The sequence below is a fragment of the Parasteatoda tepidariorum genome, chromosome 8 (assembly GCF_982258835.1).
Source record: "Parasteatoda tepidariorum strain Cologne lab strain chromosome 8, Ptep-v5.0, whole genome shotgun sequence".
In the NCBI taxonomy this organism is placed as follows: domain Eukaryota; kingdom Metazoa; phylum Arthropoda; class Arachnida; order Araneae; family Theridiidae; genus Parasteatoda; species Parasteatoda tepidariorum.
This window is the reverse complement of record NC_141762.1, coordinates 112,383,758-112,399,293: the sequence shown is the minus strand read 5'-3', so window position 1 is coordinate 112,399,293 and position 15,536 is coordinate 112,383,758.

Genomic DNA, 15,536 nt, shown 5'->3' with positions numbered 1-15,536 from the left:
CACTGCTTAAGTCCTCGGAATAACATTGTTTTGCATAAAACTTGACCCCAGTACCTCAAATCACCGCTTAAATCATCTAACTAACACACCAATTGAGTACGGGAACCCATCTCCTCTAAATCACTACTTAAGTCCTCGGAGCAACATTCTTTTGCTTAAAACTTTACCCCAGTACCTCAAATCACCGCTTAAATCATCTAAGTAACACTTCAATTGAGTACTGGAACCCATCTCCTCTAAATCACTACTTAAGTCCTCGGAGTAACTTTCTTTTGCTTAAAACTTGACCCCAGTGCCTCAAATTACCGCTTAAGTCATCGGAGTAACTATCCAATTGAGTACTGGAACCCTTCTCTAAATCACTGCTTAAGTCCTCGGAGTAACATTGTTTTGCTTAAAACTTGACCCCAGTACCTCAAATCACCGCTTAAATCATCTAAGTAAAACTCCAATTGAGTACTGGAACCCATCTCCTCTAAATCACTACTTAAGTCCTCGGAGTAACTTTCTTTTGCTTAAAACTTGACCCCAGTACCTCAAATCACCGCCAAAATCATCGGAGTAACTATCCAATTGAGTACTGGAGCCCATCTTCTCTAAATCACTGCTTAAGTCCTCGGAGTAACTTTCTTTTGCTTAAAACTTGACCCCAGTACCTCAAATCACCGCTTAAATCATCTAAGAAACACTCCAATTGAGTACAGGAACCCATCTCCTCTAAATCACTGCTAAAGTCCTCGGAGTAACTTTCTTTTGCTTAAAACTTGACCCCAGTACCTCAAATCACCGCCAAAATCATCGGAGTAACTATCCAATTGAGTACTGGAGCCCATCTTCTCTAAATCACTGCTTAAGTCCTCGGAGTAACTTTCTTTTGCTTAAAACTTGACCCCAGTACCTCAAATCACCGCTTAAATCATCTAAGAAACACTCCAATTGAGTACAGGAACCCATCTCCTCTAAATCACTGCTAAAGTCCTCGGAGTAACTTTCTTTTGCTTAAAACTTGACCACAGGACCTCAAATCACCGCTTAAATCATCGGAGTAACTATCCAATTGAGTACTGGAACCCATCTCCTCTAAATCACTGCTTAAGTCCTCGGAATAACATTGTTTTGCATAAAACTTGACCCCAGTACCTCAAATCACCGCATAAATCATCTAAGTAACACTCCAATTGAGTACTGGAACCCATCTCCTCTAAATCACTACTTAAGTCCTCGTAGTAACTTTCTTTTGCTTAAAACGTGACCCCAGTACCTCAAATCACCGCTTAAATCATCTAAGTAACACTTCAATTGAGTACTGGAACCCATCTCCTCTAAATCACTACTTAAGTCCTCGGAGTAACTTTCTTTTGCTTAAAACTTGACCCCAGTGCCTCAAATTACCGCTTAAGTCATCGGAGTAACTATCCAATTGAGTACTGGAACCCATCTCCTCTAAATCACTGCTTAAGTCCTCGGAGTAACATTGTTTTGCTTAAAACTTGACCCCAGTACCTCATATCACCGCTTAAATCATCTAAGTAAAACTCCAATTGAGTACTGGAACCCATCTCCTCTAAATCACTACTTAAGTCCTCGGAGTAACTTTCTTTTGCTTAAAACTTGACCCCAGTACCTCAAATCACCGCCAAAATCATCGGAGTAACTATCCAATTGAGTACTGGAGCCCATCTTCTCTAAATCACTGCTTAAGTCCTCGGAGTAACTTTCTTTTGCTTAACACTTGACCCCAGTACCCTCAAATCACCGCTTAAATCATCTAAGAAACACTCCAATTGAGTACAGGAACCCATCTCCTCTAAATCACTGCTAAAGTCCTCGGAGTAACTTTCTTTTGCTTAAAACTTGACCACAGGACCTCAAATCACCGCTTAAATCATCGGAGTAACTATCCAATTGAGTACTGGAACCCATCTCCTCTAAATCACTGCTTAAGTCCTCGGAATAACATTGTTTTGCATAAAACTTGACCCCAGTACCTCAAATCACCGCATAAATCATCTAAGTAACACTCCAATTGAGTACTGGAACCCATCTCCTCTAAATCACTACTTAAGTCCTCGTAGTAACTTTCTTTTGCTTAAAACGTGACCCCAGTACCTCAAATCAGCGCTTAAATCATCTAAGTAACACTCCAATTGAGTACTGGAACCCATCTCCTCTAAATTACTACTTAAGTCCTCGGAGTAACTTTCTTTTGCTTAAAACTTGATTCCAGGACCTCAAATCATTGCTTAAATCATCGGAGTAACTATAGAATTGAGTACTGGAACCCATCTCCCCTAAATCACTACTTAAGTCCTCGGAGTAGCATTGTTTTGCTTAAAACTTGACCCCAGTACTTCAAATCACCGCTTAAATCATCTAAGTAACACTCCAATTGAGTACTGGAGATCATCTCCTCAAAATCAGTACTTAAGTCCTCGGAGTAACATTCTTTTGCTTAAAACTTGACCCCAGTACCTCAAATTACTGCTTAAGTCCTCGGAGTAACTCTTTTGCTTAAAACTTGACCCCAGTACCTCAAATTACTGCTTAAGTCCTCGGAGTAACTTTGTTTTGCTTAAAAACTTGACCCCAGTACCTCCAATCGCCGCTTAAATCCACGGAGTAACACATTGAAACTTGATCCCAGTAACTCCAATTCTCTAATTATAGCTGGGAATCGCTGATTTTTCATTAAAACTTGATCCCAGTACCTCTAATCGCGTCTAGAAGTCGTGGGAAGACTGATGTTTCATTCAAATTTGACCCCAGTACCTCCAAACACGGGTAAAATTATCGCAGTAATTCTGTTTTTCGCAATAACTTGATCCCAGTACCTCCGATCCTCAAAATTCTACTTGAATTTTCAGAATTAGGCTTCAATTGGTTACTAGAACCAATATCCTCCAAAAAGACCTTAAATCAACGGAGTTACTGATTTTCGCTCATATCTTGAACCCCTGTACCTCCGATCACCGCTTAAATCATCGGAGTAACTCTTCAATGGAGTATTTGACCTTCTCCTCTGAATCACTGATTAAATTCTCGGAGTAACTTTGCTTTGCTTAAAACTTGACCCCAGTACCTCAAGTCACTGCTTAAGTCCTCGGAGTAACTTTCTTTTGCTTAAAACTTCACCCCAGTACCTCAAATCACCGCTTAAATCATCTAAGTAACACTCCAATTGAGTACTGGAACCCATCTCCTCTAAATCACTACTTAAGTCCACGGAGTAACTTTGTTTTCCTTAAAAACTTGACCCCAGTACCTCCAATCACCGCTTAAATCCACGGAGTAACACATTGAAACTTGATCCCAGTACCTCCAATTCACTAATTATACCTGGGAATCGCTGATTTTTCATTAAAACTTGATCCCAGTACCTCAAATCGCGTCTAGAAGTCGTGGGAAGACTGATTTTTCATTCAAATTTGACCCCAGTACCTCCAACACCGCTAAAATCATCGCAGTAATTCTGTTTTTCTCAATAACATGATCCCAGTACCTCCGATCCTCAAAATTCTACTTGAATTTTCAGAATTAGGCTTCAATTGGTTACTAGAACCAATATCCTCCAAAAAGACCTTAAATCAACGGAGTTACTGATTTTCGCTCATATCTTGAACCCCTGTACCTCCGATCACCGCTTAAATCATCGGAGTAACTCTTCAATGGAGTATTTGACCTTCTCCTCTGAATCACTGATTAAATTCTCGGAGTAACTTTGCTTTGCTTAAAACTTGACCCCAGTACCTCAAGTCACTGCTTAAGTCCTCGGAGTAACTTTCTTTTGCTTAAAACTTCACCCCAGTACCTCAAATCACCGCTTAAATCATCTAAGTAACACTCCAATTGAGTACTGGAACCCATCTCCTCTAAATCACTACTTAAGTCCACGGAGTAACTTTGTTTTCCTTAAAAACTTGACCCCAGTACCTCCAATCACCGCTTAAATCCACGGAGTAACACATTGAAACTTGATCCCAGTACCTCCAATTCTCTAATTATAGCTGGGAATCGCTGATTTTTCATTAAAACTTGATCCCAGTACCTCAAATCGCGTCTAGAAGTCGTGGGAAGACTGATTTTTCATTCAAATTTGACCCCAGTACCTCCAACACCGTTAAAATTATCGCAGTAATTCTGTTTTTCTCAATAACATGATCCCAGTACCTCCGATCCTCAAAATTCTACTTGAATTTTCAGAATTAGGCTTCAATTGGTTACTAGAACCAATATCCTCCAAAAAGACCTTAAATCCGCGGAGTTACTGATTTTCGCTCATATCTTGAACCCCTGTACCTCCGATCACCGCTTAAATCATCGGAGTAACTCTTCAATGGAGTATTTGACCTTCTCCTCTAAATCACTGCTTAAGTCCTCGGAGTAACATTGTTTTGCTTAAAACTTGACCCCAGTACCTCAAATCACCGCTTAAATCATGTAAGTAACACTCCAATTGAGTACTGGAACCCATCTCCTCTAAATCACTACTTAAGTCCTCGGAATAACTTTCTTTTGCTTAAAACTTGACCCCAGTTCCTCAAATCACCGCTTAAATCATCGGAGTAACTATCCAATTGAGTACTGGAACCCATCTTCTCTAAATCACTGCTTAAGTCTTCGGAGTAACATTGTTTTGCTTAAAACTTGACCCCAGTACCACAAATCACCGCTTAAATCATCTAAGTAACACTCCAATTGAGTACTGGAACCCATCTCCTCTAAATCACTACTTATGTCCTCGGAGTAACTTTCTTTTGCTTTAAACTTGACCCCAGTACCTCAAATCACCGCTTAAATCATGTAAGTAACACTCCAATTGAGTACTGGGTCCCATCTCCTCTAAATCACTACTTAAGTCCTCGGAATAACTTTCTTTTGCTTAAAACTTGACCCCAGTACCTCAAATCACCGCTTAAATCATCGGAGTAACTATCCAATTGAGTACTGGAACCCATCTCCTCTAAATCACTGCTTAAGTCTTCGGAGTAACATTGTTTTGCTTAAAATTTGACCCCAATCCCTCAAATCACCGCTTAAATCATCTAAGTAACACTCCAATTGAGTACTGGATCCCATCTCCTCTAAATCACTACTTATGTCCTCGGAGTAACTTTCTTTTGCTTTAAACTTGACCCCAGTACCTCAAATCACCGCTTAAATCATCTAAGTAACACTCCAATTGAGTACTGGAACCCATCTCCTCTAAATCACTGCTTAAGTCCTCGGAGTAACTTTCTTTTGCTTAAATCCTGACCCCAGTACCTCAAATCACCGCTTAAATCATCGGAGTAACTATCCAATTGAGTTCTGGAACCCATCTCCTCTAAATCACTGCTTAAGTCCTCGGAGTGACATTGTTTAGCTTAAAACTTAACCCCAGTACCTCAAATCACCGCTTAAATCATCTAAGTAACACTCCAATTGAGTACAGGAACCCATCTCCTCTAAATCACTGCTTAAGTCCTCGGAGTAACATTGTTTTGCTTAAAACTTAACCCCAGTACCTCAAATCGCCGCTTTAATCATCTAAGTAACACTCCAATGGAGTACTGGAACCCATCTCCTCTAAATCACTGCTTAAATCCTCGGAGTAACATTGATTTGCTTAAAAACTTGACCCCAGTACCTCTAATCACTGCTTAAGTCCTCGGAGTAGCTTTGTTTTGCTTAAAAACCTGACCCCAGTACCTCCAATCACCGCTTAAATCATTTAAGTAACACTCCAATTGAGTACTGGAACCGATCTCCTCTAAATCACTACTTAAGTCCTCGGAGTAACTTTCTTTTGCTTAAAACTTGACCACAGTACCTCAAATCACCGCTTAAATCATCGGAGTAACTATCCAATTGAGAACTGGAACCCATCTTCTCTAAATCACTGCTTAAGTCCTCGGATTAACTTTCTTTTGCTTAAAATTTGACCCCAGTACCTCAAATCACCGCTTAAATCATCTAAGTAACACTCCAATTGAGTACTGGAACCCATCTCCTCTAAATCACTACTTAAGTCCTCGGAGTAACTTTCTTTTGCTTAAAACGTGACCACAGTACCTCAAATCACCGCTTAAATCATCGGAGTAACTATCCAATTGAGTACTGGAACCCATCTCCTCTAAATCACTGCTTAAGTCCTCGGAATAACATTGTTTTGCATAAAAATTGACCCCAGTACCTCAAATCACCGCTTAAATCATCTAAGTAACACTCCAATTGAGTACTGGAACCCATCTCCTCTAAATCACTGCTTTAGTCCTCGGATTAACTTTATTTTGCTTTAAACTTGACCCCAGTACCTCAAATCACCGCTTAAATCATCTAAGTAACACTCCAATTGAGTACTGGAACCCATCTCCTCTAAATCACTACTTAAGTCCTCGGAGTAACTTTCTTTTGCTTAAAACGTGACCACAGCACCTCAAATCACCGCTTAAATCATCGGAGTAACTATCCAATTGAGTACTGGAACCCATCTCCTCTAAATCACTGCTTAAGTCCTCGGAATAACATTGTTTTGCATAAAACTTGATCCCAGTACCTCAAATCACCGCTTAAATCATCTAAGTAACACTCCAATTGAGTACTGGAACCCATCTCCTCTAAATCACTACTTAAGTCCTCGGAGTAACTTTCTTTTGCTTAAAACGTGACCACAGTACCTCAAATCACCGCTTAAATCATCGGAGTAACTATCCAATTGAGTACTGGAACCCATCTCCTCTAAATCACTGCTTAAGTCCTCGGAATAACATTGTTTTGCATAAAACTTGACCCCAGTACCTCAAATCACCGCTTAAATCATCTAAGTAACACTCCAATTGAGTACTGGAACCCATCTCCTCTAATTCACTACTTAAGTCCTCGGAGTAACTTTCTTTTGCTTAAAACTTGACCACAGTACCTCAAATCACCGCTTAAATCATCGGAGTAACTATCCAATTGAGTACTGGAACCCATATCCCCTAAATCACTGCTTAAGTCATCGGAGAAACATTGTTTTGCTTAAAACTTGACCCCAGTACCTCAAATCACCGCTTAAATCATCTAAGTAACACTCCAATTGAGTACTGGAGCCCATCTCCTCTAAATCAGTACTTAAGTCCTCGGAGTAACATTCCTTTGCTTAAAACTTGACCCCAGTACCTCAAATCACTGCTTAAGTTCTCGGAGTAACTTTGTTTTGCTTAAAAACTTGACCCCAGTACCTCCAATCACCGCTTAAATCCACGGAGTAACACATTGAAACTTGATCCCAGTAACTCCAATTCTCTAATTATAGCTGGGACTCGCTGATTTTTCATTAAAACTTGATCCCAGTACCTCAAATCGCGTCTAGAAGTCTTGGGAAGTCTGATTTTTCATTCAAATTTGACCCCAGTACCTCCAAACACCGCTAAAATCATCGCAGTAATTCTGTTTTTCTCAATAACTTGATCCCAGTACCTCCGACTCTCAAAATTCTACTTGAATCGTCAGAATTAGGCTTCAATTTGGTACTAGAACCAATATCCTCCAAATAGACCTTAAATCAGCGGAGTTACTGATTTTCGCTCATATCTTGAACCCTGTACCTCCGATCACCGCTTAAATCATCGGAGTAACTCTTCAATGGAGTACTGGACCTTCTCCTCTGAATCACTGATTAAATCCTCGGAGTAACTTTGCTTTGCTTAAAACTTGACCCCAGTACCTCAGGTCACTGCTTAAGTCCTCGGAGTAACTTTCTTTAGCTTAAAACTTGACCCCAGTACCTCAAATCACCGCATAAATCATCTAAGTAACACTCCAATTGAGTACTGGAAACCATCTCCTCTAAATCACTACTTAAGTCCTCGGAGTAACTTTCTTTTGCTTAAAACTTGACCCCAGTACCTCAAATAACCGCTTAAATCATCGGAGTAACTATCCAATTGAGTACTGGATCCCATCTCCTCTAAATCACTGCTTAAGTCCTCGGAGTAACATTGTTTTGCTTAAAACTTGACCCCAGTACCTCAAATCGCCGCTTAAATCATCTAAGTAACACTCCAATTGAGTACAGGAACCCATCTCCTCTAAATCACTGCTTAATTCCTCGGAGTAACATTGTTTTGCTTAAAACTTGACCCCAGATCCTCAAATTGCCGCTTAAATCATCGGAGTAACTATCCAATTGAGTACTGGAACCCATCTCCTCTAAATCACTGCTTAAGTCCTCGGAGTAACATTGTTTTGCTTAAAACTTGTCCCCAGTACCTCAAATCACTGCTTAAGTCCTCTTAGTAACTTTGTTTTGCTTAAAAACTTGACCCCAGTACCTCCAATCACCGCTTAAATCCACGGAGTAACACATTGAAACTTGATCCCAGTAACACCAATTCTCTAATTATAGCTAGGAATCGCTGATTTTTCATTAGACCTTGATCCCAGTACCTCAAATCGCGTCTAGAAGTCGTGGGAAGACTGATTTTTCATTCAAATTTGACCCCAGTACCTCCAAACACCGTTAAAATCATCGCAGTAATTCCGTTTTTCTCAATAACTTGATCCCAGTACCTCCGATCCTCAAAATTCTTCTTGAATCTTCAGAATTAGGCTTCAATTGGGTACTAGAACGAATATCCTCCAAAAAGACCTTAAATCCGTGGAGTTACTGATTTTCGCTCATATCTTGAACCCTGTACCTCCGATCACCGCTTAAATCATCGGAGTAACTCTTCAATGGAGTACTGGACCTTCTCTTCTGAATCACTGATTAAATCCTCGGAGTAACTTTGCTTTGCTTAAAACTTGACCCCAGTACCTCAAGTCACTGCTTAAGTCCTCGGAGTAACTTTCTTTAGCTTAAAACTTGACCCCAGTACCTCAAATCACCGCTTAAATCATCTAAGTAACACTCCAATTAAGTACTGTAACCCATCTCCTCTAAATCACTACTTAAGTCCTTGGAGTAACTTTCTTTTTCTTAAAACTTGACCCCAGTACCTCAAATCACCGCTTAAATCATCGGAGTAACTATCCAATTGAGTACTGGAACCCATCTCCTCTAAATCACTACTTAAGTCCTCGGAGTAACTTTCTTTTGCTTAAAACTTGACCCCAGTACCTCCAATCACCGCTTAAATCCACGGAGTAACACATTGAAACTTGATCCCAGTAACACCAATTCTCTATTTATAGCTAGGAATCGCTGATTTTTCATTAGACCTTGATCCCAGTACCTCAAATCGCGTCTAGAAGTCGTGGGAAGACTGATTTTTCATTCAAATTTGACCCCAGTACCTCCAAACACCGTTAAAATCATCGCAGTAATTCCGTTTTTCTCAATAACTTGATCCCAGTACCTCCGATCCTCAAAATTCTTCTTGAATCTTAAGAATTAGGCTTCAATTGGGTACTAGAACCAATATCCTCCAAAAAGACCTTAAATCCGTGGAGTTACTGATTTTCGCTCATATCTTGAACCCTGTACCTCCGATCACCGCTTAAATCATCGGAGTAACTCTTCAATGGAGTACTGGACCTTCTCCTCTGAATCACTGATTAAATCCTCGGAGTAACTTTGCTTTGCTTAAAACTTGACCCCAGTACCTCAAGTCACTGCTTAAGTCCTCGGAGTAACTTTCTTTAGCTTAAAACTTGACACCAGTACCTCAAATCACCGCTTAAATCATCTAAGTAAGACTCCAATTAAGTACTGTAACCCATCTCCTCTAAATCACTACTTAAGTCCTTGGAGTAACTTTCTTTTTCTTAAAACTTGACCCCAGTACCTCAAATCACCGCTTAAATCATCGGAGTAACTATCCAATTGAGTACTGGAACCCATCTCCTCTAAATCACTGCTTAAGTCCTCGGAGTAACATTGTTTTGCTTAAAACTTGACCCCAGTACCTCAAATCGCCGCTTAAATCATCTAGGTAACACTCCAATTGAGTACTGGAACCCATCTCCTCTAAATCACTACTTAAGTCCTCGGAGTAACATTCTTTTGCTTAAAACTTGACCCCAGTACCTCAAATCACTGCTTAAGTCCTCGGAGTAACTTTGTTTTGCTTAAAAACTTGACCCCAGTACCTCCAATCACCGCTTAAATCCACGGAGTAACACATTGAAACTTGATCCCAGTAACTCCAATTCTCTAATTATAGCTGGGAATCGCTGATTTTTCATTAAAACTTGATCCCAGTACTCCAAATCGCGTCTAGAAGTCGTGGGAAGACAGATTTTTCATTCAAATTTGTCCCCAGTGCCTCCAAACACCGCTAAAATCATCGCAGTAATTCTGTTTTTCTCAATAACTTGATCCCAGTACCTCCGATCCTCAAAATTCTTCTTGAATCTTCAGAATTAGGCTTCAATTGGGTACTAGAACCAATATCCTCCAAAAAGACCTTAAATCCGTGGAGTTACTGATTTTCGCTCATATCTTGAACCCTGTACCTCCGATCACCGCTTAAATCATCGGAGTAACTCTTCAATGGAGTACTGGACCTTCTCCTCTGAATCACTGATTAAATCCTCGGAGTAACTTTGCTTTGCTTAAAACTTGACCCCAGTACCTCAAGTCACTGCTTAAGTCCTCGGAGTAACTTTCTTTAGCTTAAAACTTGACACCAGTACCTCAAATCACCGCTTAAATCATCTAAGTAAGACTCCAATTAAGTACTGTAACCCATCTCCTCTAAATCACTACTTAAGTCCTTGGAGTAACTTTCTTTTTCTTAAAACTTGACCCCAGTACCTCAAATCACCGCTTAAATCATCGGAGTAACTATCCAATTGAGTACTGGAACCCATCTCCTCTAAATCACTGCTTAAGTCCTCGGAGTAACATTGTTTTGCTTAAAACTTGACCCCAGTACCTCAAATCGCCGCTTAAATCATCTAGGTAACACTCCAATTGAGTACTGGAACCCATCTCCTCTAAATCACTACTTAAGTCCTCGGAGTAACATTCTTTTGCTTAAAACTTGACCCCAGTACCTCAAATCACTGCTTAAGTCCTCGGAGTAACTTTGTTTTGCTTAAAAACTTGACCCCAGTACCTCCAATCACCGCTTAAATCCACGGAGTAACACATTGAAACTTGATCCCAGTAACTCCAATTCTCTAATTATAGCTGGGAATCGCTGATTTTTCATTAAAACTTGATCCCAGTACTCCAAATCGCGTCTAGAAGTCGTGGGAAGACAGATTTTTCATTCAAATTTGTCCCCAGTGCCTCCAAACACCGCTAAAATCATCGCAGTAATTCTGTTTTTCTCAATAACTTGATCCCAGTACCTCCGATCCTCAAAATTCTACTTGAATCTTCAGAATTAGGCTTCAATTGGGTACTAGAACCAATATCCTCCAAAAAGACCTTAAATCCGCAAAGTTACTGATTTTCGCTCATATCTTGAACCCTGTACCTCCGATCACCGCTTAAATCATCGGAGTAACTCTTCAATGGAGTACTGGACCTTCTCCTCTGAATCACTGATTAAATCCTCGGAGTAACTTTGCTTTGCTTAAAACTTGACCCCAGTACCTCAAGTCACTGCTTAAGTCCTCGGAGTAACTTTCTTTTGCCTAAAACTTGACCCCAGTACCTCAAATCGCCGCTTAAATCATCTAAGTAACACTCCAATTGAGTACTGGAACCCATCTCCTCTAAATCACTACTTAAGTCTTCGCAGTAACTTTCTTTTGCTTAAAGTTTGACCCCAGTACCTCAAATCACCGCTTAAATCATCTAAGTAACACTCCAATTCAGTACTGGAACCCATCTCCTCTAAATCACTACTTAAGTTCTCGGAGTAACTTTCTTTTGCTTAAAACTTGACCCCAGTACCTCAAATCTCCGCTTAAATCATCGGAGTAACTATCCAATTGAGTACTGGAACCCATCTCCTCTAAATCACTGCTTAAGTCCTCGGAGTAACTTTGTTTTGCTTAAAAACTTGACCCCTGTACCTCAAATCACTACTTAAATCATCGGAGTAACACTCCAATTGAGTACTGGAATCCATCTCCTCTAAATCACTACTTAAGTAATCGGAGTAACTTTCTTTTGCTTAAAACTTGACCCCAGTACCTCAAATCACCGCTTAAATCATCTAAGTAACACTCCAATTGAGTACTGGAACCCATCTCCTCTAAATCACTACTTAAGTCCTCGGAGTAACTTTCTTTTGCTTAATCTCCTCTAAATCACTGCTTAAGTCCTCGGAGTAACTTTGTTTTGCTTAAAAACTTGACTCCAGTACCTCAAATCACTGCTTAAGTCCTCTTAGTAACTTTGTTTTGCTTAAAAACTTGACCCCAGTACCTCCAATAACCGCTTAAATCCACGGAGTAACACATTGAAACTTGATACCAGTACCTCCAATTCTCTAATTAAAGCTGGGAATCGCTGATTTTTAATTAAAACTTGATACCAGTACCTCAAATCGCGTCTAGAAGTCGTGGGAAGACTGATTTTTCATTCAAATTTGACCCCAGTTCCTCCATACACCGCTAAAATCATCGCAGTAATTCTGTTTTTCTCAATAACTTGATCCCAGTACCTCCGATCCTCAAAATTCTACTTGAATCTTCAGAATTAGGCTTCAATTGGGTACTAGAACCAATATCCTCCAAAAAGACCTTAAATCCGTGGAGTTACTGATTTTCGCTCATATCTTGAACCCTGTACCTCCGATCACCGCTTAAATCATCGGAGTAACTCTTCAATGGAGTACTGGACCTTCTCCTCTGAATCACTGATTAAATCCTCGGAGTAACTTTGCTTTGCTTAAAACTTGACCCCAGTACCTCAAGTCACTGCATAACTCCTTGGAGTATCTTTCTTTTGCTTAAAAGTTGACCCCAGTACCTCAAATCACCGCTTAAATCATCTAAGTAACACTCCAATTGAGTACTGGAACCCATCTCCTCTAACTCACTACTTAAGTGCTCGGAGTAACTTACTTTTGCGTAAAACTTGATCCCAGTACCTCAAATCACCGCTTAAATCATCGGAGTAACAATCCAATTGAGTACTGGAACCCATCTCCTCTAAATCACTGCTTAAGTCCTCGGAGTAACATTGTTTTGCTTAAAACTTGACCCCAGTACCTCAAATCGCCGCTTAAATCATCTAAGTAACACTCCAATTGAGTACTGGAACCCATCTCCTCTAAATCACTACTTAAGTCCTCGGAGTAACATTCTTTTGCTTAAAACTTGACCCCAGTACCTCAAATCACTGCTTAAGTCCTCGGAGTAACTTTGTTTTGCTTAAAAACTTGACCCCAGTACCTCCAATCACCGCTTAAATCCACGGAGTAACACATTGAAACTTGATCCCAGTAACTCCAATTCTCTAATTATGGCTGGGAATCGCTGATTTTTCATTAAAACCTGATCCCAGTACTCCAAATCGCGTCTAGAAGTCGTGGGAAGACTGATTTTTCATTCAAATTTGACCCCAGTACCTCCAAACACCGCTAAAATCATCGCAGTAATTCTGTTTTTCTCAATAACTTGATCCCAGTACCTCCGATCCTCAAAATTCTACTTGAATCTTCAGAATTAGGCTTCAATTGGGTACTAGAACCAATATCCTCCAAAAAGACCTTAGGTCCGCAAAGTTACTGATTTTCGCTCATATCTTGAACCCTGTACCTCCGATCACCGCTTAAATCATCGGAGTAACTCTTCAATGGAGTACTGGACCTTCTCCTCTGAATCACTGATTAAATCCTCGGAGTAACTTTGCTTTGCTTAAAACTTGACCCCAGTACCTCAAGTCACTGCTTAAGTCCTCGGAGTAACTTTCTTTTGCTTAAAACTTGACCCCAGGACCTCAAATCGCCGCTTAAATCATCTAAGTAACACTCCAATTGAGTACTGGAACCCATCTCCTCTAAATCACTACTTAAGTCCTCGGAGTAACTTTCTTTTGCTTAAAACTTGACCCCAGTACCTCAAATCACCGCTTAAATCATCTACGTAACACTCCAATTGAGTACTGGAACCCATCTCCTCTAAATCACTATTTAAGTCCTCGGACTAATTTTTTTTTGCTTAAGACTTGACCCCAGTACCTCAAATCTCTGCTTAAATCATCGGAGTAACTATCCAATTGAGTACTGGAACCCATCTCCTCTAAATCACTGCTTAAGTCCTCGGAGTAAAATTGTTTTGCTTAAAACTTGACCCCAGTACCTCAAATCACCGCTTAAATCATCTAAGAAACACTCCAATTGAGTACAGGAACCCATCTCCTCTAAATCACTGCTTAAGTTCTCCGAGTAACATTGTTTAGCCTAAAACTTGACCCCAGATCCTCAAATCGCCGCTTAAATCATCTAAGTAACACTCCAATTGAGTACTGGAACCCATCTCCTCTAAATCACTGCTTAAGTCCTCGGAGTAACTTTGTTTTGCTTAAAAACTTGACCCCAGTACCTCAAATCACTGCTTAAGTCCTCTTAGTAACTTTGTTTTGCTTAAAAACTTGACCCCAGTATCTCCAATCACCGCTTAAATCCACGGAGTAACACATTGAAACTTGATCCCAGTAACTCCAATTCTCTAATTATAGCTGGGAATCGGTGATTTTTCATTAAAACTTGATCCCAGAACCTCAAATCGCCTCTAGAAGTCGTGGGAAGACTGATTTTTCATTCAAATTTGACCCCAGTACCTCCAAACACCGCTACAATCATCGCAGTAATTCTGTTTTTCTCAATAACTTGATCCCAGTACCTCCGATCCTCAAAATTCTACTTGAATCTTCAGAATTAGGCTTCAATTGGGTACTAGAACCATTATCCTCCAAAAAGACCTTAAATCCGTGGAGTTACTGATTTTCGCTTATATCTTGAACCCTGTACCTCCGATCACCGCTTAAATCATCGGAGTAACTCTTTAATGGAGTACTGGACCTCTTCTTTGAATCACTGATTAAATCATCGGAGTAACTTTGCTTTGCTTAAAACTTGACCCCAGTACCTCAAGTCACTGCTTAAGTCCTCGGAGTAACTTACTTTTGCTTAAAACTTGACCCCAGTACCTCAAATCACCGCTTAAATCATCTAAGTATCATTCCAATTGAGTACTGGAACCCATCTCCTCTAAATCACTACTTAAGTCCTCGGAGTAACTTTCTTTTGCTTAAAATTTGACCGCAGTACCTCAAATCACCGCTTAAATCATCGGAGTAACTATCCAATTGAGTACTGGAACCCATCTCCTCTACATCACTGCTTAAGTCCTCGGAGTAACATTGTTTTGCTTAAAACTTGACCCCAGTACCTCAAATCACCGCTTAAATCATCTAAGTAACACTCCAATTGAGTACAGGAACCCATCTCCTCTAAATCACTGCTTAAGTCCTCGGAGTAACATTGTTTTGCTTAAAACTTGACCCCAGTACCTCAAATCACCGCTTAAATCATCTAAGAAACACTCCAATTGAGTACAGGAACCCATCTCCTCTAAATCACTGCTTAAGTTCTCGGAGTAACATTGTTTTGCCTAAAACTTGTCCCCAGATCCTCAAATCGCCGCTTAAATCATCTAAGTAACAC